Here is a 24470-nt window from a genome sequence, read left to right as displayed (position 1 = left end):
GTGAGTTACCAAGCAATCTTTAAATGCCAAGGGTCTCTTTTATTAATTGTTTGTTATTTTAATTAGTGTTTATCTGTAGTGGCACATTCTTGATTATTCTTTAGTCAGAAGTTTGGGCACTGGCTGCCTTCAATATGGAGCGTAAATATTTTAGAAGTTACCTTTTTTTCCTTGGGTTTTGTAATATTCATTTACAAACTGCCTATTGGCTTCTGTCTCGGGTTCTTCGGCCGACGTTCATCTAATGATTTTTCTGACGTTTCGCTAGCACGAGTGGCTGGCATTGTCAAAGCTTCACCCTCCATTGCCGGTGGTGAACTGGAGGCGAGCTCGCGGCCGCAGACTATATGTACCTGGCGCGCCAACGTCCGAGGGCTTCTCCGCGGTCATTTCCGGTGCGGTTCTCCTCTTGCTACCTGCGACGGTCGTTCGCTGCAGTACGGGAAGCCAGGATCCGTTTACCTTAAGGCTTTCCTCTTTCTTGTTGAAACTGTTCGCGTGTTTTTGGATTTCTACAGCTTCTCTGAACAAGCGCGTGTGATAGTGCTTCTCTACAGCCAGAACTTCCGTGTCGGCGAATTTTATTACGTGGTGTGGAGCCATGGTGAAGAACAGCTCGGTGAATTCCTGAGACACTTGAACAGCCTCCATGCCAACATAACATTTACCATGGAGGTAGAAAAGGACAGGAAACTGCCATTTCTAGATGTGCTGGTCACAAGGGACGGCCAAAACCTGGGACACAGCGTGTATCGAAAACCGACACACACGGACCGATACCTCCACAAACTGTCAAACCACCACCCGAGCCAGAAAAGAGGCATGATTTGTACGCTCGTAACGAGAGCAGGACGAATATGTGAGCCTCAACACCTCAAACGAGAAATGCAACACCTGGAAACTGTTCTGAGGAGCAATGGGTACTCCACAAATTACATTAGAAGTGTAACAGAGCCAAACACTCGGCGAAGTAAGGAACCAGAAAAAGAAATGTCGGGTACGGCCTTTCTGCCATACATTCCCAGAGTGACGGACAGAATCGGCCGTATATTGCGCAAACACGGCGTAAAGACGATTTTCAAACCGACAAGGAAGATCAAAGAGTGTCTTAGATCGGCGAAGGAGAAAAGAGACCCACTTGCAATGTCGGGAATATACCGTATACCTTGCACATGCGGAAAAGTTTATGTCGGAATGACTGGACGATCCATTAACACCAGGATCAAAGAGCATAAGCGACATTGCAGGTTGGGGCAGGTGGAGAAATCGGCCGTGGCAGAACACGCACTGAATGAGACCGACCACGTAATAAAATTCGCCGACACGGAAGTTCTGGCTGTAGAGAAGCACTATCACACGCGCTTGTTCAGAGAAGCTGTAGAAATCCAAAAACACGCGAACAGTTTCAACAAGAAAGAGGAAAGCCTTAAGGTAAACGGATCCTGGCTTCCCGTATTGCAGCGAACGACCGTCGCAGGTAGCAAGAGGAGAACCGCACCGGAAATGACCGCGGAGAAGCCACCGGACGTTGGCGCGCCAGGTACATATAGTCTGCGGCCGCGAGCTCGCCTCCGATTCGCCGAGCGGCAGTCGGGCGTTGAGCAAGTCTCCGTCAGTCTGTTACGCGAAGCCATAGGCCCCCGCTTGTACGGGTGACAAACCAGGGGTGTTTTCGGATGCGCTTTTATTAAGGCGTAAACGAGCACTCGCAGCAGATTGCCGATGTCGATGTCGAGCGAATCGTCGATTGCGATGTCGAGTTGCAGCAGCGCCTTGGGGCCCCAGCAGCCCGCTGCTGGCGGCAACGACGCCGTCTCTTTGTTTCCGCTGGCCGCTTTTCCGGCTGGCTCGAGCGCCTCAGCTGCCGCAGAGAATAGCTCTGCTCCCCCGAGCGTTAGGGCATTCGCAGGTCAGGGCCTGGCCTCTGGCCAGTGTCCCGCGCCTGTTAGTGTGATAGGACCAGGTTCTGCCGCCGGAAACCTAACGGTGTCGGCAACAAAGGCGGCAACTGGTAGTCCCACGGCAGCCATTGACTTTGCCTCCCTTACCTGCGTGCGGCATGCAAACGGGGAATACACGACGAAAAGGAGTTCGTCTCTTCCACCAACCAGCGGTAGGATGTCCATGGCCACCCTGATGATCACCACAGGGCAGGCACAAGCGCTGGCGCAGCACCTTACCCCAGCACAAAGAAGGCATCTCCCAGTCAGCATCCTCCCCAAACCCACACCCAATGCCCAACCCAAAAAGACCGCTCCCGCACCTAAACCCTCTCCTCCCGAACAAACCAAGACACAACATCCATCTGCCCCGTCCAAACGCATCAAAGACGTGGTAAAAAGTGCCAGAAAGCACAAAACCACCGTCAGGCGGAAACCACCTAAGAAATCAACATCAATCCCACCGCCAACCACCAAGGCACGTACTCCCTCCCCCTCAGGGAGCGGGGACGAGACAGACCGCCCCCTCGTCATCGACGAATCCCGGGAACCCACCCCCGCAGACACTACCGAGCCCCAGACATCAGGCACCGAGGGCGACGGTTTTCAGAAAGCGCGGAAAACCGCCCGCCTACCCGTCACCCAGCAGGCAAGAGGCATTGCTTCTACAAGCAATAAGTTCTTGCCGCTGTCTGACGAGGACGAAGCAGTACCCGCGAGTGGTGATGCGCCACAACCCACACACACACCAAGACACCGACTCCCCCCCATAATCGCTGAATTCAGCAAAAATTACGAGGAGCTTCACTCCCTCGTCAGTAGCTGCTTAGGCGAGAAGCAGTTTACTGCAAAGTCCGCCGGAGGGGACAAAATTAAACTTATGTTCAGAGAGCTGGACGATTACACCGCTGTGAAGGCCCTGCTCTCTGAACACAAAGTCCCCCATTACACCTTCCCCACAGCCAAACAACGGCTGATGAAGCTAGTAATCAGGGACTTACCCCGCAAAGTGGGCACCGACGCCATTAGGAAGGACCTGCAGAGGCAGGGCTACGAAGTTAATGGCGTCACCCACATGCGAGAAGTATACAGTGGCAACAAATGGCCACTGTACCAAGTCAACTTGCCTGACACCCCTCAAAACAGGCTAAAACAAATTACACACGTCCTGTCAGTGCCGGTCACCATCGAACCGCTGCGCAGGAAAAGTGGCAACGTGCAGTGCTACAACTGCCAGGGATTAGGGCACGTTGCCAAACACTGCGACATGCCAACCCGGTGCATGAAATGCGCAGAAGGGCACCCCACATCCGAGTGCTCCTTAGAGAGAGGCGATCCGAAGAGCAAGTGCGCCCTATGCGGCGAATCTGGACACGGCGCCTTCTACTAAGGCTGCCGTGTACAAAAGGAGTACCGCCTACGCGCACAAGGCACCAAGCCCCCCGCCACACAGAAACCCAACCGTGGCGCCAGCTCTACGATCTTGAGAGCGCCGGCCAATACGCAACCGCACCAAACACGACCGACAACAACCCGGTCGAGACCGCGAGGTAGCGCAAGCTACGCGACCGTGGCAGGCACTGACAGGAGTCAACAAACGACTCCAACTTTACACTCAGCCCAGCAGCCGTTCCCCGCTAACGGAGAAACGTCCAGGGAAGCCTCCTCCCCTCAAACTCAAAAGGCCAGTCTGCAGCCAGTAGCGGCAGCTGAGTGCTTGTCACAAGGCCCTCAGCCCAGCACTTCTGAAGAGAGTGCAAATGCCCTACGGCCGTCTGGTGTCGTGGAGCAAACGTTAGGCCTCCTAACGCAACTGCTCCACGAAATCAGGCAACAGAACGCCCAAATTCTAACCGCCATCAATTTGGTGCTCCAAGGGTCGCATAACAATGCGACTACAGCAGAGAAATCCTCCCCCCAGTGATGGATAGACGACCCCACATCCAAGGACTCAGAATGTGCGTCTTCAACGCCAACGGCATCGTCGGACAAAACAACGAGTTCCGCGAGTTCCTACGTGACGAAAACATAGACGTATGTATGGTGGCCGAGACACACCTAAAACCGGGCGTAAGGGTGTCGGTACCCAACTACAACTGCTATAGGACCGACCGGCCCACCGCTGGAGGCGGGGTAGCAACATACGTCAAACGCGGAATATCCCATTATCAGGTCCACCCACCAGCAACTAGGCAAATAGAAACAGTGGCAATAGAGATTTCCACTGTCACAGGGCCCCTCACTGTCGTTGCAGCATATCGCCCTCCCTCCTACACTCTGGAAGAGGACGACATAGCAACCCTAGGCCAAATCAGAGGAAAACTCCTCATTGGCGGTGACCTGAATGCCAAGCACGCAGACTGGCACTCGCGAAACTCAAACAGAGCTGGTCGTCAACTGCAACGACTCGCGCGCACCCACCACTTTCACATATGGGGTCCAGAGGAGCCAACCCACTTCCCCCGAAACGGGGGGAGGGCGGACGTCCTCGACATAGCGCTCACCAAAAGAATCACGGGATTTGTGACCGCGCATTCGGTCAATCGAATGTCCTCCGATCACAATCCCGTGATTCTCGAGGTTGACATAGGAGACTGGGTACCTCTCCAGCAACAACACATCTCGTACAAGCGCACTAACTGGGAGCAATTCAAAGTTGACGTAACTTCAGCAATTGCCCAGGCCCCGCCTCCAACTGCAGATTCTGCAGAACAGGCGCTTAAAGATCTCACCAGCACGATCCTGCAAGCAGCAAAGGATGCCACACCACGGCCACCGGACGGCCCTCCCCCTGTTAAGCAACTCCCGCCGCACCTGCTTGCTCAAATTAGAAACAAAAATAGGATCGCCAAAGAGTGGAAGCTCACTAAGAACCCCGTAACTAGGAGGCTACTGAACCGCCTACAAAGAGAGCTGAAGGTGGCACTCACTGAGCACCGCAACCAGCAATGGTCGGCGCGGCTTTCAGCCCTCCGCGTGGACGACAATAGCCTCTGGCAGGCGACCAAACAGATCACCAAAAGACGCGCCAGACTGCCACCTCTGCACGGTGAGCGCGGACTTGTCTTTAGCACCACAGATAAGGCAAATGCCCTGGCAGATGCCTTTGAAAAACAGTTCCGCCCCGCAGAGGCGCAGGACAGGGACCACGAAGCCGTCGTTCGACGTCAGCTCGCCACATTCCTCGCGGCGGACGACGCCGACGACGACGAAGAAAACACACCGCTCTTCACACCCGAAGACGTGAACAGAGTAATCAGGTCGCTACACAACAAAAGAGCCCCAGGCCACGACCAGCTCAATAACGTAGTAGTGAAGCACCTCCCACCCCCTGCCGTAGCCCACATCGCAAACATCTTCAATGAGATCACGCGTTCCCGCAAGTTTCCAAGGTGCTGGAAACACGCAGAAGTCGTCGCGATCGCGAAACCCGGTAAAGACCCGGTTATCCCGCAGAACCACCGACCAATCAGCCTTTTGCCAACCCTTAGCAAAATTTATGAACGCCTGCTACTTATTCCCATTCTCGACCACGTCAAAACGCAACAAATCCTGCCTGACTTTCAGTTCGGTTTCAGGCAGGAACACTCCGCGCCCCAGCAACTAATGAGGGTCGTCGAAGCAGCTACCGAAAGCTTCAATCGTAAAAGTTACTGCGGGGTAGTGCTACTTGACGTAGCCGCTGCCTTTGACTCTGTCTGGCACACCGGGCTTCTCTACAAGCTATTCTCCCAAGGCTTCCCAGGTCCGATAGTGAAGCTACTCGCGAGCTATCTCTCCCAAAGGACTTTCTCCGTTAGGATCGAGTCGTCGCTTTCCACAAAACGGCGCATCAGGGCGGGCGTGCCCCAGGGGTCGGTACTGGGCCAGGTACTGTACAACCTGTACACTGCCGACCTCCCGACCGTACCGTTGGTGCACGCTGCCCAGTACGCCGACGACACAGCGTTCTTCACGCGTAACCCGAACAGAGACAGGGTTACGCGAAGATTGCAAACAGCGCTGGACGAGACCGGCCGCTGGGCTAAAAAATGGCACATCACACTCAATGAGACCAAAACTCAAGCCATAATGATCACCCGGAAACTGGGCAAGCGGGCTCCAGCCCGTCAGCCGCTATTGCTCAAGCTGAACGGCCAAGAACTCCCATGGCGACGCACCGCCAGGTATCTTGGAGTCACTCTCGACACCAGGCTCACCTGGCGGGCTCACATCGAGGACTTGCGCCGCAAAGCCAGTGGTAGGATGCAAATGTTGTATCCTATCCTAAACACTCGCAGCACCCTAGCGGCTGACATAGGAGTGAGAACGTACTGTTCACTCATTCGACCGATTATGGAGTACGCTTGCCCTGTCTGGGGATACGCGTCACACTGGCATCTTCGCAAACTCCAGTCTGTGCAAAACCGAGCGCTTAAAAGGGCATTACACCTTCCCTTCCGCTTCCCCACTGCTGACCTCCACGAGGCAGCGGGACTACCAACGCTCCACGAGCGCTTCAAAGACCTGGCCGAAAGTTTCTACGAAAACACGGCCAGATCAGACAACAGACTTATCAAAAACTTGGGACAGTACGACTCAACACTTGACAGACACAGACGACCAAAAACCATTGTAACAAACTAAGACAGCCTATAAGGCAGCATAGAAACAATAAACACACTGCACCTTAAAATGACATACCACACAGCAAAGACAAACTACCGACACAGCATAGAGGAGGAAATGTCCCAGAGGACAATACCCTCCATCACATATGCTCTCCTCGAAAGCGAGGACAGCACAAATGCAGCAGTCTCTAGAGCTCGCCTCCAGTTCACCACCGGCAATGGAGGGTGAAGCTTTGACAATGCCAGCCACTCGTGCTGGCGAAACGTCAGAAAAATCATTAGATGAACGTCGGCCGAAGAACCCGAGACAGAAGCCAATAGGCAGTTTGTCAACAAGTGGCCACGAAAGCCTTAACAATTTTGTAATATTCATTTACATTATTCCTTTGATATGAAACGTTATTACAAAGGGAAGTCATTGTATAGCGTAGTCCTGCCGGTTGGAGTTTGGCAAGCTGGCTTTATTAAATTTTGTGCCAGGAGCAACTTTAATTAATGCTTTATACATTGGTTAAGTAAATGTTCATAGGGGTTGTAATCATGGTGCGGATGTTAAACACCAAGCTGTCTTGTTGTATTAAATTGTGCTAGGTAAATAAAATTGCTTAACATAAGCTGTGTCTGTTTGATAGTATGGCTCTGCTGCTTTCTGTGTAAAGCTAAGATGCAAAGGAGCGTCCCAAATCCCTCACGGACCCGGTTCAGAGTTTTATAAAGGCCGAGATGCCCGCCGACAGCAGAATCATGAAAACTGTGCAGCACTATGGGTACCAAATCACCGGGTAAGCAGATCCTCAGCTCCTGACCGGCTGCCACCCGTTTACATAGAACGCCCTTACTCAGGCAGTACTCCGCACTCTGCTCTTCCCCTGGCGATTGGGTCCTCATATGGGATCTTCCCCCGGCTTAGCCTTCAGGTCACAAAAGAGCCCGCGTGTCTCAGTTAGAATGTTATTCGTACCGAGAACCGACTGAGAATTCTCCCAGCCACCCCCCGACTCTCCCGTGAACGTCCGGCTAAGAGCATCGGCGATGACATTCTCAGATCCCTGTACATGTTTAACATTAAAGCGGGAGGTAGGTATCTGGACCGCCCAACGGGCTATTCGACCGGTCTTGCTAGGCCTGGCTAACACCCAACTCAGGGCTTGATTTTCCGTCTCAAGAAGAAACTCTTGGTGTTTCAAATAAAAACTAAACTTCTCGAGAGCGAGCAACATCGCCAAAGCCTAACATTCATGGAATAATTAGTCTCAGCCGAAGTAAGCTGACGAGAGGCGTAAGCTGCAGGACGTCTTTCGTCTTATTGTTCTAGAAGAAGAACAGCAGCAACTCCGGCATGAGAGGCATAAGTCTGCACAATTAAAATCTCATTAAGGTTAGGTACTGCTAAAACCGGAGGCTTGGCGATAGCGGTTTTAATCGCTTCAATGGCATGCTGCTGCTCTTCCCCAAACAAATGGGCGATGCTTCTTGCGCAGGTCATTAAGTGGCACGCCCAGTTGCGCAAAATTAGCAATGAACTTGAGAAAGAAATTCGCCATACGAATAAACCTTATATTTGCCGGGAGGTCATTGCCTGTGAGCCCTATCATGCTCTTGATCAATTCTAACACCGTCGGCTGAGACCAGATGACCCAAAAATGGAATACAAGGTCGACACAGGCTGATCAAATGGCTCTGAGCACTATGGGACTTAACTTCTGAGGTCATCAGTCCCCTAGAACTTAGAACTACTTAAACCTAACCAACCCACGGACATCACACACATCCATGCCCGAGGCAGGATTCGAACCTGCGACCGTAGCGGTCGAGCGGTTCCAGACTGTAGCGCCTAGAACCGCTCGGCCACAGGCTGATCTTATTCAGCTTGACCGTACTCCCAGCCCTTCGTAGTCTAGAAAAAACCTGATGAATATGCTGAAGATGGTCAGAGGAAGATCTTCTAAAAATAACCAAATCATTCAGAAAAGTATAAACACAATTATACTTAAGATCTCCGAGTACATTATCCAGCAGACGGGAAAGAACAGCTGCGCCAGTGGCAAGGCCGAAAGAAACTCGATTGAACTCAAATAAGTTCCAATCGGTACAGAACGCCGTAGCCGCCTTCGAGTCCTCAGCCAGCGGAATGTGATAGTATACCTGATTTAAATCCAAAACGGTAAAGAAGCGCGCTCCCGAAAACCAAGTGAAGGTCGGGCTAGGGAACTGATCCCAGGACGACTTTCTTGTCCAGGGCCCTATAATCCACTACAGCCCTTTAGGCACAAGGAAGACCGTCGAAGCATACGGGGAGGTAGAATAACGGCTAACACTGTCCACAAGATGGATATCGTACTGGATAAGGGTCGTGACGCCCAGCCTGTCCGACACATCAGGCTAACGATTCAACCATTCCCTCATAGACTTACGCTGCAGATCGTATAAGTGACTAAGATCGATGTTGCCCTCACAGATGTGCACGGTATGCACTCCACTGTCCTTACGGCATGCACAGAATCCAAAACAGTCGCCAGGCGAGAACTGAAAGTGGAAGGTAGCGCCAGCAGAATATTGTACTAACTCGGTACGATTCATAAAATCACAGCCCAGGTTGACCGTACACTCAAGTTTTGAGCAATAATAAATTCCATGGGCCATGAAAAGCCCTGCACCGCTAAACTGCCGCGCACCTTGCTAACAAACACAACTCTTGGCCATCCGCAAGTCTGCATCTTTGTGCGACCGGCCTCAGAACTGAAAATCGACACACGATACTCCAGGTACCAGCCCTGATCAATGAAGGAAACCGAGCTGCCCGAATCAAGCAGGGCACATATGGGTTTGTTCCCAACGCGTGTAAAAATATAAGGCAGTGAGTGGGTGGCCCCTGAGCCAATAGCCCTACAATTAACTGGCCAATTCCTACGACGAGCCGACCCCCTCTTCTTTAAACGACAACTACTAGGACGAGAAGCTCGTTGCTTCGAACACTGGCAAGCAAAATGGTCGTCAGCGCCACAGCGAAAACAACGTCGGATCTCGGGCGTTTGCTTCTGTTTAAACACGGAATCACTAACACTTTCCTGACTATCCGCCAAAGCAACGCGCTGTTTGTCAACAAACGCGAGAGCTTCCGCTGTATCTACAAGATCTTGCAACTGACTCCAAGAGGAAGGCTTATTCGCAAAGGTAAAACGCGAACGGTCCTGGGTCTGCATCCCCTCAAAAAGATGGTCAATGCTCTGTGCTTTCGGGATGCGCATGTCTAATGCGTCGACATCCAGGCGAACTCAGTCAAAATATTGCCCCAAGATTTCCTGCTGCGCTTGCCTTTTCCAATAATATTCTTGCTATAAATGAACGCGCATACGCGCTGACAGTTTTTGCTTTAGCACACGTTGTCTAAGCTGCTCTAACGACCCACGTTCCTTCAAAACTTCCGCCCAAAGTACGCTCAACCCGCCTTTAGTTACCGGATAAAGTAAGGCTAGCAAAACAGGGTGACGAACCTGCAAGACATCCGCAAGAACTAGAAGGCATACAAGCAAACACAACACCCGACGAACTTGAGTCACAGAATCCAAGGACAGTTCCTTAATATCCTTAATAAGCAACAATATCGGAATGAGATTTTCACTCTGCAGCGGAATGTGCGCCAATATGAAACTTCCTGGCGGATTAAAACTGTGTGCCGGACCGAGAATCGAACTCGGGACCTTTGCCTTTCGCGGGAAAAGGTCCCGAGTTGGAGTCTCGGTCCAGCACACAGTTTTAATCTGCCAGGAAGTTTCAACAATATCGGGTTAGGCAAACGAGCAAATTTATCAGCTAAACTATCTGGTGCCGACTGTTCAGTCAATAATGGCCTTGGATGCAGTTAATTGTAGGGCTATTGGGTCATTGGCCACCCACTCCATCTCTTATAAAAACGACTACTCACGTTGGTGTGTAGAATGTATGATATACCATCTGACTTACAGAAAAACATTATCCACATAATTCCGAAGACTGCAAGATCCAACAAGTGCACTCAGACGATCACCTTAAATGGTCATGTATCAAGATGCTGAACAGAACAATGTACAGAAGCATGGAATCGAAAATTAAGGATGTGATAGATGACGGTGAATTTGACGTTAAGAAAAGTAAAGGGACCAGAGAGATAATTCTGATGTTGCGGTTGATAGTGCAAGCAAGACTGAAGAAAAATCAAGAGGATATATCGACCTGGGAAAAGCGTTCGACAATTTAAAATGGTGCAACATGTTCAAACTTCTGTGAAACATAGGGGTAGGCTCTAGGGAAAGACAGGTGATATACAAATTACAGGAATGAAGAGCACATATTAAAAAGGATGTAAGACAAGAATGCAGTCTTTCTCCTCTGATGTCCAATCTATTATTCAAAGAAGCAATGACGGAAATGAAAGAAAGGTTCAAGATGAAAGGATATCAATGTTAAGATTGCTATCCTCGTTGAAAGTAAAGAATTACAGTACCTTTTAAATGGAATGAACAGTCTAATGAGTACGAAGTATGGACTGAGAGTAAATCGAAGAAAGATGAAAGTAACGAGAAGTAGCAGAAATGGGAAAGAACACTGGGAAGCTAAACATCACAATTGGTGATCACAAAGTAGATGAAATTAAGTAATTCTTCTATCTAGGCAGCAAAATAACCCATGACTGATGGAGCAAGAAGGACATCAAAAGCAGACTGGCACTGGGAAAAAGAGCATTTATGTCCCCAAGGAGTCTACTAGTATCAAATGTAGGCCGCAATTTGAGGAAGAAATTTCTGAGAATGTAAACTGGACAGCAAAAAAAGTGGGCCACTGCTGAATGCAATCAATATAATGTAGCTGTGTCGCAGGTCTTCTAATCGCTGAAACCCATTGGGGAACAGTCGTTTATCTGTACACAATAATTACCACAAGAGACCATTAGAGATCACTGCTCATTATGGCAGTCAGTCGATATGTAAACTAGCACCATGATACAACAAATATTACAAAACATTATTAGAGATGAGATAATCCCTAATTCGTGTAAGTATCTAAATAGGGTATAAATGAAATAAAAATAGAATATTTAACAAACTGTTTATTCATAGGACACTCACTTCAATTAAAAAGGCAACTCAGAGGAAAACTAACTCAAATTTTATTTTATGCGTTGCCAGGTGATCTTCCACTGGCTCTCAATGAGGACAAATGAAGAAACAGACGACATAACAAAAGGTTTTAAGAACTCTAATATTTTATCCAGAATCCCACATTATTTTGTACTTCTATCATGCGTCTTGGCGTAGAATCTATAAGCTATAATGTAACAACGTCAAGGCGTAGAATCTATAAGCTATAATGTAACAACGTCAAGAAGCAACTTCCTCCCAGGATTCCTTGCAGTCCCAAAGAGCATCAGCTGTAGTTGGTTGGTTTTGTCGCCAGTTGCCCGTAAACGTTCTGGTGTCCTCAGCTCACATGTAGCGGCCAGTCCATGACACTGACGCCAACTATGGAGACCTGCTTCTGAACGAATGCAGACTTGTGAATGGGAGAACGGTCCTCCTGCAATATGAATACCCTTCTCTATACAGTATTCGTGCTGACAGAAGCATCACATTTTCCAATATATGGACGTACTTTTCACTATCGAGTCTTCCTTCTATCCTATCTATTCGCTTCGATGGCGAATCCCTTTCAGCCTTTAAACGGTTCTTGGACCGTCGTTACTGGCGGAAAAGATCTTCTCGTCAATGAAAATGACATTTTCCCACGACACAGATGGAGCTTGCAAATGCCAGCTGGTATAAAATAGTGTCTTTGCTGAGGTCTCGCCATGTGCGCAATCCAGCGTCCTTCAGCCTTTGGCGAACAGTGTCACCGCAGCTGGGGAAGTTGGTCTCCCACTGCAGCTGCTTCGCATTCAGAAAGGAATTTTCTCTGCTCATAGACGCTAGCTCCCTGTCTGGCTGTGAGCTCTCTCTCTCCATGCCTGAGCCAGTAGCTCTGTTGCTAGTGGCTCTTTCGAGGTACCATAGTTCCCCCACCATGTCGTTGTAGTGGTATGTGGCGCGCCATACCTTCTGCCAGCTTCTCTGACAGAATGTCCAGTTCCTTCAGTAGGAGTGATGGCTTATCGGGAGTTGATCACTCCGAGTGATCCGTTTCAACAGTCGGCCCGATATGTATTTCTGCTTGCTGTTCTTATACTGATGGCAGGAGGAGAAGTAAACATATTTACGTCAAAAGGAGTGACAGAGGCAAACCACACACAGTGGTCATGCTGTCCCATTCTGGGGCAGGTGAGTTGGGGTTGTTTGGGGGGGGGGCTGTTGGCCCGACATTGGCCAGCTCGCTTGCTTTGGTTTCGTCTCAGCGCCAGGCTGCAGCTGACCAACTAGCCTGTTGGCCATCCAATCTCTGCCCGTGGCTTGCGAGCTGCAGTTAGCGCACCCTTGAAGGATTAAGCATTTCATCTACCATACCCAAGTATGTTGCATAAACCAATGCAGGTGGAGCTATTTTGCTATAACACAAGCAGGTACATCTATGTTCTAAGTTGAAACTTCCTGCAAGGTTAAAACCGTGTGCCAGACCAAGACTCGAACTCGGGACCTTTGCCTTTCGCGGGTAAGTGCTCTACCAACTGAGCTACCCAAGCACGACTCACGCCCCGTCCTCGCAGCTTTAAGTCCGCCACTACCTCGTCTCCTACCTTGCAAACTTCACAGAAGCTCTACTGCGAACCTTGCAGAACTAGCACTCCTGGAAGAAAGGATATTGCGGAGACATGACTTAGCCACAGCTTGGGGGATGTTTCTAGAATGAAATTTTCACTCTATAGCGGAGTGTGCGCTGATATGAAACTTCGAAGTTTCAACTAACTAGCAATCGCACGACGCACGAAACTACTCTTTCTTGTAAGAGTTCTCTATTAAATCTCGATTTAAGAAAATATGTACGTATTCTACCAAGATAACAAAACGGATTTTAAATGTAAACAGTATTGGTGGCAACTTTGCCATATAATTGTGTACAATTGACATTTAGAGCAGTTATAAAGTGTACTCATTATCTCTGAAACAATAAGTGCTGCACGATGGAAATAACTTTCTGCTGAGGCACTCCAGTTACATCGCAATGATACACGATTACTCTGTAATTCACAGTTAAGTGTTTCATAAAGGGATCACAGAATCGCTTCAATTTCTCGACCGTTCCTCTCACGTATGAAGCTTGAGAAAAACGAACACCAAAGTCTTTATGTGCTAGTTGTAATTTCTCTTATGTTACTACACTCATAATATCATCCTTTGTACGGCGGTGGCAACAAAAACTGTTTGTGTTCGGAGGAGAAAGATGGTGGCTGAAATGTCGTTGAAATAACGTGCCGTAGTGAAAAGACCTTTGTTCTAATAGGGCGTCTCCAAATCGTCCCCCAAGCCACCTGTCCCCTCCAACCCCAAAGAAAAAAAGAAAACATCCGCGACCCTCTCTCCCTTCAGTTACTACACTACAAAATAAGCTGCCTTCTTCAATGTTTTCGATGTCCTCTATAAATCCCGTCAGATAATGGTAGCACAGTGCTCAGCAGTATTTCAGAAGAGGACGAACAACCGTAGTGCCGACAGTCTCCTCAATAGACTCGTTTGGTCTTCTAAAGTCAATAATTCAACATTTGTTTCACCTTCGGAACACACATGTGATGTTTCCAAGTTACGTTGTTTATATTTGCAACCCCGAGGAATTCGTTAGATCTATAACCCTCAAATTTGTTTTAGCTATCGATACCTCGAAGCTTCACGAAATCTTCTTAGTAATCATGTGGAGAACCTCACACATTTTATTGTTTAGGGTCAATTGTCACGTTTTGCACCGTGAATATATATTGTCAACAGTATTTTGCAGTACACTATGCTCTTTCGAGGAGATTACTAGACAGCAGTATTACCTGCCACAAATGTTGATTGTCTGCTAATTAGCTTATGTATGTTAGAAATAGCAGAATGTCTACATCACTTTACTTTCTGAATTACACTGATCACTTGTGTTTCAGGGAAATATCCCAATCACGAATCCAGTCGCACAACTGAGACGACAGTCCACAGGAAAGCAATGTTGTTGGAAGCCGCTTATGAGGAATGATATCCAAAAGCCTTTTTGGAACTCTATAAATAAGGAATCAACCCGAAAGCCCCTGTACACAGTACACAAATATAGTGCCAGCTGTGTTTCACAAGAGAGATGCATTCCAAATCCATGTTGGTTTGATGTCAATGGGTAATATATTTCTGGGTATTTCATAACGTTGGAACAAATAATTTGTACACCCGTCCTGCTACATGTCGATGACAATGAAATGGATCTGTAACTCAGTGGATTGTATGCATTTTCTTTCGTATGTATTGCGGTGGTCTGTGCAACTTTCCATTCTGCTTCATCACCATCAATACTAGAATACTCTTCATGACGTCGTAGGAAAAGTAATTAAGCCACAGCATCGTTGTTGCAGAAGACGCTCTCCTAAAGTGGTAGCCCACTCAAGAAAGACATGGGCTGTAGAAACTCAATCGTCCTGCTACGACTATGATTGAGTCATGACAACATAGTGAAACATGTCTGGTGACGCTGTGATAGTTTTATTACATTCTGGAAAGACAGAGAATTGTTTTGCAAGATTCACTTGATATATTCGTAATATACCAATCAAATATTCTGAATGAATTCCACTTTAATGTGTCATCGACTTGTCAAATACATGTTCACAGACTCGGGAGATTACTTTCATGCAACAACTACAATTAATCTCGTTGCATACATAGCGAATTGTCTGTATCAGCCACCACAAGGGCAATAAAGAGGCTCTGAACGCTGCAGTTGATCTCTTGCTCCATGAAAATGTCCCCGCACTGTAGAGAGTAAGAGACAGTAGCTCTCAGTTCCAAATTGGCGCAAGAATAACATTTTATCTCTTCTGTGACAGAGCTACAACTAGCTATTTCGAATTCAGAACATCTTTACAAATTTTGTCGTCGTAAAACGTCTCGCTATGATTAGTAACGCTATGTTTAGGAACCATTAGATCTAGAGAGAAGAAACGTAAAATACTGCGGAAATGCTACTTAAAATGGAAAATCTGCTAATGAAATCGTATCACTGAATACTCTGTTAACCGTGTTTCATTCAGCAATTACTCTCACAGCCACATTGTCGTATTTGCGTTGTAGTCCGGTAAAGCTACTTGAGTACGTCGAAACATTTCACGTTTAGTTAACATAGCCATTCGTTGTGTAGTATTACGATGAGATACCAGTTGTATTAGTGTAGTGCATATTAATAGCGTTTCCCATGAGGTTATAGAACAAAACAGACACAAAAATTTGAGAAATTGCCAACAATATATTCCGTAATCAAAAACTGTCTGATGACGTGCAGTTAGTTTTTTTTAAAATGGTGCAAATGGCACTGAGCACTATAGTACTTAACAGCTGAGGTCATCAGTCCTCTAGAACTTAGAACTACTTAAACCTAACTGACCTAAGGACATCACACACATCCATGCCCAAGGCAGGATTCGAACCTGCGACTGTAGCGTTCGCGCGGTTCCAGACTGTAGCGCCTAGAACCGCTCGGCCGCTCGGGCTGGCTTATTTCTTTTTTAATCCAATGCTTATAGTAACTTGCTGAATCTGAATTGAGTCACGTTTAAAGCGCAATTGCCAAAGCAAAACAAACAAAAGAAAAGAAAGACTAACTTTCTTGGTGGTTGATCGGTAAGGGGCCAGATAGGTAAACACTGAAGACATGCGGTAGGCGTGTTTGGCAACCAAGCTGCTTGGCGTTCTCTTGGGGTCTCATTTGTTAGTTTGCCGCTCCAAGGCATCTCATTTGTTGGCAACAAATGTCAGCTGCGAAGGACACAGCTTTGTGAAGCAGTTCGTAACACAAAATATCTTCTTTGTGCCACCAGTTGAATGTCAATAACAATACATTTTGTGGACGTATACGTTTGAGATAATGTTTGTTATGGCTTACTCACTATTTTCTCCTTATGAAATTACCATACGGTACTTCATATCGCAGTCAGGCTGCACTGATTTATATGATCTATGAAGATGGTATGGTGTCACCGCCAGACACCACACTTGCGAGGTGGTAGCTTAAATCGGCCGCGGTCCACTAGTACATGTCGGACCCGCGTGTCGCCACTGTCAGGATCGCAGACCGAGCGCCACCACACGGCAGGTCTCGAGAGACTTACTAGCACTCGCCCAGTTGTACGGACGACATTGCTAGCGACTACACGTACGAAGCCTTTCTCTCAATTGCCGAGAGACAGTTAGAATAGCCTTCAGCTAAGTCCATGGCTACGACCTAGCAAGGCGCCATTAACCATATCTGGAGAGAGTCTCACTTGTATTATCAAGAGAAATGTACCACAAAGAATTAAAGTTAAGTATACGAGAAGCTCCGTTCTTTTCTTTATAGTTGTCATCACGTATCCTGTTTCAGACTTAACGCAAGACGGCTTGAGTTGACGCGTGCCCTTTCGGCTACTTCAGTGTGGCGTAGCTAGCTTGTTACGCCACAACAGATGGCATCTGTACTTTCGGACATGTCCGAAAGAACAGATACCATATTCATATATAGTTAAGGCTAACCAGCCATTGACCTTCTTCTGTGCTGGATGCACACGCATTGCCCGAACTCTTACGGACACGGTAAGATTGTCCGCCGCGAGTAATGAGTGTGATGGGCAGGAGCACTACGACTGTAGTGTGTCGACGTTAAGTTGGGAATGAGTGTCTCGCGAGAGCGTGCAAGGGATAAATCCCTGCAGTCGCACTATCCTCTGTGCCCTCGGTGGCTCAGATAGCCGGCACGGTAGCTCAGCGTGTTCGGCCAGAAAGCCGGTTGGCCTCTGTAATAAAAAACTGAGTGGCAGGATCAACCACCGATCTTGAACAGGATGTCTTGCTACGTCCGCAACGACCGAACACAACGATCAACAATGAATAAAATGAAAAAAAAAGAAATATGGCTAGAGCGTCTGCCATGTAAGCAGGAGATCCCGGGTTCGAGTCCCGGTCGGGGCACACATTTTTAACTGTTCCCGTTGATGTACATCAACGCCTGTCTGCAGCTTAGGGTCTTGATTTACTTATCATTTCATGTACTGATTTAGGTTAACAGTGACCTTAAATCCATTATGGCAAATGCCAGAATTAATCCTTTGAAAGGGCACAGACGACTTCCTTCCCCATCTTTCTCAGTTCGAGATTCTCGTTTAGGTTGTCGACGAGAAGTTGTGCCGTAATCCTCTTTTACTCCTTTTAACCTCAATTTGACTACTGAAGTTAAGTGTCGCATGAAGGTTCATTGGTCATCACACTTGCCAAGTATCAGATGCACCATAATTGTCATCCTGTATAACATGATAAATTTATCTCAAGACGATCGTACTTGAAATTGTACAACTTGACTTCTCGATAACACGCACTCCACACAGCGTACAGATGTTTTGAACTGCCTCCACTGCTTTCACCCTTTTATTAAACACAGACAGAACACGATGTCACAAATTTTAGACTTTACTCCGTTTTAGATTCTGTTTTCTAATGCATAAACGACGCTACTCATAACGTCAAAAATGAGAAATATTCAAGTTGTCGTGGTACGAGCTACACTAAAAACTTAAAGAACATAAGACCATAGTTAAATACGCTTATCGCAAGATGCCATACAAAATCGCCAATGAGCATGCTGAAACATAGTACTGTATCATACGCAACGTTACATAACGTTATACTTCCTAATTCGAGCGCAGAAAAGTCCGCAGAAAATCACAGGCTCTAAGCTCGATGCTTCGCGATCACTTGGACGGACAACAGTCTGTATCAAGTTACCGCTGGCTGATGGCCCTGAAATTGGTCTTACCATGGCAGACTCCAACGAGCCCTTTCACAGACCACGTTTCTACAAAGTTTTCTATTACTGGCTTGCTAGAAAATGAATGAAAATGTCGCTGACCTACTGTCAGACTTATGCTCTTAGGAGATACATGGAATACAGTTTAAAAAAGTAAGGAAAAGAATGGGTTTCATATCACGGCTTTCAATTCGCATTGCATAACATTGACTAGTAGACCACAAACAGATATTCTCAACAACAGCTCAACTGGAACTCAGCACTTCTGCACCCTGTGCTGCGTTCCCCATTATGAGAAAAAAACTTCGTGCTAATACGAGTACATGTGAAATTCTGTGGATGGTTGGACTGAGGCTAGCTTGTAATTGCTTAGGTGTGGGTTCGATTCCCTTGGGGTACCGGTTTTTAACAGCCACAAAAATACCCTCCTCACCTCCAGTAACGCCACGTAAAGAACACAGGAATGTGTCGTGTTTCCAAGTCAACGTTAAACATGTCCACTCGCTACTGACTAGAACTGACGTTGAAGCGTCCCCTTAGAAAAATTAATGAATTACTGTGCTGATAAACCTCTTACATTATTTGATTTTCAAACAGCTGAGCAGAACTGAACGTACTCAGACATTTCGCTGTTTACTTATTCTGATCAACACTAAACTGACACACAATATTTGTAGCGCAACGCAATCTGACTTTCAATAATCCCTACAAAAGAATGGCCCTGACTAACATTAACCTATACCTTTCACAAATCACTTACCTCACAAAAATCTTCGTTACTCGAACTACTGCAATACAGCGAGCGCCACTACTGCCAGCTAAATAAAAGATTCAAACTACTGAAGGCACTAACTACTGATAGGCATAGTTAGCAAATGAAAGATTTTGATAGAGAACAAACAATGTATTTACCTTAATAGTGTTCAAAAGTCATAATATATATAGCAGTTCATGACATCCAGTCTTACAAATTTACTGTCTCTGATGGACACACGTCCAGATCATCCGCTCTCAAAACTCCGCTATCTCTCTCTCCACATCCACCACTGCTGGCGGCTCACCTCCAACTGAGCAACGCTATGCGCTGTTCACATCCAACTGCCCAACACTACAATAGCGACTATTCCAACAATGCCACCCAGCCACTGACTGCACACAGCACAGCCAGTGATTTTCACACAGAGCGCTACGTGGCGTTACCAATATAAAAACCTAAACAGCCTACTTACAAGGTGAAGTAGTTTTGGCTGTCAGAAGCGGAAGTCGCTGCTTGCAGAAATTCTGTCTCTAGTAAGCTTTCTTGCACTAATAATGTTTTTTAGTTCACTAACCAATCATCATGAAAGGTCATAGGATCTTCATTTTAATTGTAAGTGACCTTGAGATTTTGAAAATATTGACACTGGGCTGGGATTCGAGCTCCGATTACAATTTTTCTCTGGATATGAACCGTTTTAGATGCTACTGTCCTATCATTTTGTTGTTTTCTCATTATGCCATATTCCTCTAGGCCTCTGCAAATGGAGCGATCGTAACTACTAGTGAAAAGGAATTTAATAGCTGACGCCTCTTTGTGCGGGGTCAACAACGATGATATGTGTGGGTTGAAATCCGAGGCAGCACAGATGTTTCGTTGCGTCACCTCTGGCCGCACATGTGCATATCTCGTTGCTGGTGAAGAAACGATAAATATTTCATGTCTGTTCGTAGCTATAAGACAACAGTGAAAGGTGCCGTGTTCGAATCCCTGCCAATAAAATATCGTTTGTATCGTTGTTTCAGGTTCCAATATCACATATTTAATATCTGACATTTGATTGTGGTTGATTAACAATTCGTACAGGTACTGAGGTTTACTCCATGTCCATCACCACAACTCTACTTCTGGCATTTCACATTTGGGCATTGCAATTTATTACATACCTTTTGTAGTTACTTCTCAGGGGCAATATAAGCTTCATGGGGTTCCTGGTGCTGTGCTAAATATGTTGTCATTTATTTCCAGGATTGAACATCGGCTTTGTAAACCGATACTGGTGAACACTTCGATATTTAATGTCTCTTTGTGCCTAGTCTTGTCTCGATCAGACACGCGAGCTTTGTTTGGTTAACAGTGAGTTCAAATTCTGATCATGAACAACAACTCATCATGACATCTGCGCCGGCTGGAGTGGCCGAGAGGTTCTAGGCGCTACAGTACGGAACTGCGCGACCACTACGGTCACAGATTCGAATCCTGCATCGGGCATGGATGTGTGTGATATCCTTAGGTTCGTTAGGTTTAAGTAGTTCTAAGTTCTAGGGGACTGATGACCTCAGAAGTTGTCCCATAGTGCTCAGAGCCATTTTTGACTTCTGCTGTGCCAGTTATTGTAATGAAGTTAAATTTACAAGCTTTAAGAATTGTCTCTTCTCTAATATCGTGTCTCAAAATATTTGTTGTATGACGATACTCGTTTACATCTGGACTTGCCGCCATAAAAAGCAGTGTTCTATAACAGTCTCTTGTGGTACCCATTGTATATAGTCAAACGACTGTACTGCAAAAGGTTTAGAGGGTCTGCGACACAGCTTCGCTACATTTCATACAGTCAGGTGCAGCCTACACATCGGAATTCAAGTGTGGTCCACTTTTTGTGCTGTCAAGTATATATTTCGAGCACAGCATTGCATGGTAGCGGGACATGGACTGTGGGAAAACCAGAAGAGAAGAGAATCGAAGCATTTGAGATGTGGTCTTACAGACGAAAATGTTGAAATTTAGATGGACTGCTAAGGTAAAGAATGAGGAGGTTCTCTGGAGAATTGAAGATGAAAGGAATATATGGAAAATACTAAACAGGGGAAGGGGCAGGATGGTATGGAAGCTGTTAAGACATCGTGGAGTAACCTCCATGGTACTGTAGGGAGCTGTACAAGGTAAAAACTAGAGGAAAGCAGAGGCTGGAATACACCCAGCAAATAACTGAGGATATAGGTTGCAATTTCTACTCTAAGATGAGAGACGCACAGGAGAGGTATTTGTGGTGGGCCGCATCCAAACAGTTGGATGATTGATGACGAAGAGAACGCGTGGTACGATACTTACGTGCTGTAGTCGTGGCTTGTCTCCGGGATGACACACATTGTTACAGGTGGTCCTTTGCTTGTTCTCGGATGGCGAGTGCAACTGTGAAGAGGCTACCATGTGCTTGGTGCACAATACGCAGTACGACGATCCTCCCTTGTGGTAACCATACGTGGTCACCTCGAACTTTGAAGACGAGCGTTTCCATGCAGACCAATATCGAACCGCTGCCACATCCAAATACCCCACAAATCTGGATATTGCACGTTTCGACCAGCAGGTCAAATGGAGACCCGCAATAAGGCCCTTTGAAACTTTGCCAGGTGATAACAAAGGTGTCCGCCAAAGGTAGGTGGCATCTCTGTCGTTCGCAATGATTACTCAACAAATGACGCCGTTCACGTCCTTTATATGCGACACCAGGTGTAGTAACGTTATAAACGAACAACACTAATGCAGTCTGGTGGCTGCTTTACCTTCTCATAGCGAACTGGAGCTCTAAGCACCCACGTACCCGCTGATGGTGTGTGTGTGTGAACAAAGTGAGACTGACATCCGCTCACGTCTTCTGGATGCTTCACTTTGTTTTGTCAGGCATTGTGTCTGGACATTCATAACCCTCTTCCAGCTAGTGTACCGATGATGCATTCTGCGTCTCATCCCTACCACACCATGAATTTATCTGTCCACACCATACTTTAATCGTGCTAATTAACTAACATATCAAATGTTCCCTCTCAGTAACCAGTACACCACTCCTCTCAAAATATCAACTCAGTCTACCTGACCGGCAATTACGGTAAATGGAACGTAATCTTAAAATGCTCTAGCCCTTGCTGAAGCATATTCGGCTCGAAAAGAAATTCCCAAAAGTGTATTGGGGGTAAACTTCCCAAAAGAAGGAAATTTGTCGGATTGTGAGAACTGGCCTTCTATTACATTGCTGTCATGCCCATCCATTTTAAACGGGATTAAATATTCAGTTGAAAAGCGACAGAGTAAAGAACAGGCTGGCCGAACGGTTCTAGGCGCTACAGTCTGGAACCGCGCGACCGCTACGGTCGCAGGTTCGAATCCTCCTCGGGCTTGGATGTGTGTGATGTCCTTAGTTTAGTTAGGTTTAAGTAGTTCTAAGTTCTAGGGGACCGATGACCACAGATGTTAAGTCCCATAGTGCTCAGAGCCATTTTAACCATTTGAAAGAACAGGCTGAGTTTTCAGGCACAACGTTGTCGTGCTGATCTTATTAATATTCTAGGATCGCATTAATGCAAAACAAAGAATTCCAGGCAACCATATACCTGGCATTCATTGATGTTGAAAAGGCCTTTGATTCTGTGAAACATCGAGTGCTGTGATAGGTGTTGCGGAAATAGTGTGTACCACAGAAGATCATAGATCTGTATGATGGCTACCAATGTTGTGCGCTCCACAAGGGAAATCTCACACATCCAATAGACGTAACAGCGGGGGATCCGGAAGGGTTGTACTTTGTCACCACCCATCTTCCTACTTGCACTTGACCCAGGTATGAGAATCACAGCGAGCAGGAGACGGGGAAGCCAATGGGGCACCCATGAACGTCTGGAGGACTTGGGTTTCAAAGATGACACTGTTTTATTGGCGCAAAGGTTGATGAATATGAAAGTTAAATGAAACTCACTGAAAAAAGAAGCAATGCTTGCTGGGTTCAAGATACACTTAGGTAAAACAAAGGAAGTGGGAATAAATTCCAGGACCATGGAACTGCCGCAACTTGAATGGGAGCAGGAAGTGCAGATCGTCAATTCATTCCTGTATCTGGTGTAAGCAGGCTGTTTGTTTTCTTATTGGCAACGTTACGTAGCGCTCTGTATGAAAATCACTGGCTGTGCTGTGTGCAGTCTGTGGCTAGTTTGCATTGATGTCTGCCATTGTAGTGTTGGGCAGCGGCAGCTGGATGTGAACAGCGCGTAGCGTTGCGCAGTTGGAGGTGAGCCGCCAGCAGTGGTGGATGTGGGGAGAGATATGGCGGAGTTTTGAAATTTGTAAGACTGGATATCATGAACTGCTATATATACTATGACTATTAAGGTAAATACATTGTTTGTTCTCTATTAAAATCTTTCATTTGCTAACTATGCCTATCAGTAGTTAGTGCCTTCCGTAGTTTGAATCTTTTATTTAGCTGGCAGTAGTGGCGCTCGCTGTATTGCAGTAGTTCGAGTAACGAAGATTTTTGTGAGGCAAGTGATTTGTGAAAGGTATAGGTTAATGTTAGTCAGGGCCATTCTTTTGTAGGGATTATTGAAAGTCAGATTGCGTTGCGCTAAAAAATATTGTGTGTCAGTAATTTTTCAAAGGGGACGTTTCATATGTCGACCCTTAGCCGAGGATACCTCACTGGAATCTTCTGATTTTTTCTTGTAGTTTGTGTAATTAGTGTAGCTTTAGTTTATTACTAGCGCGTAATTGTAGAGAGAATCTCCTTCCTTTGTAGTTGCAGTCTTTCATTGTTGTACAGTAAAACAGTTGTGGCATGCATGTAAATTTGCACCAAGTATTTCGCAGCTGCGCTTGCAACTAACGAGATATCATTTTCAATGCTATGTTAATGTGTTTTCTTATTGTGCTCTTCAAATTGTGCTTTTCTGTGTTGTCGTGTGAAATATTGTGACAATAATAGCTTGTGAAAAACCTAATACTAGGCTCCAAAGTAAACTGAGAAATGACAGTGAAGACGAAAGCAGTGTGTTAGCGCCACCGTGAAATGAATTAACTAATGTTCAAAGTAGTAATTTGGTAATTGTGTATAGGGAAGTGGAGCGGGCGGCAAACAATGGTGTAGACAGTGAAACAATTAGTGAACAGGGAAGCATTATCGATCGATCGGTCGGCAACAGCCCGCCTCAGGAATCGGGAATGACAGGACACAATTTTGCAACTACTGCAGATTCA

This window comes from Schistocerca nitens, chromosome 7, assembly GCF_023898315.1.
Source record: "Schistocerca nitens isolate TAMUIC-IGC-003100 chromosome 7, iqSchNite1.1, whole genome shotgun sequence".
NCBI classification, from domain to species: Eukaryota; Metazoa; Arthropoda; class Insecta; order Orthoptera; family Acrididae; genus Schistocerca; species Schistocerca nitens.
The sequence above is the reverse complement of the archived record's forward strand: the minus strand, read 5'-3'. Positions refer to the sequence as shown.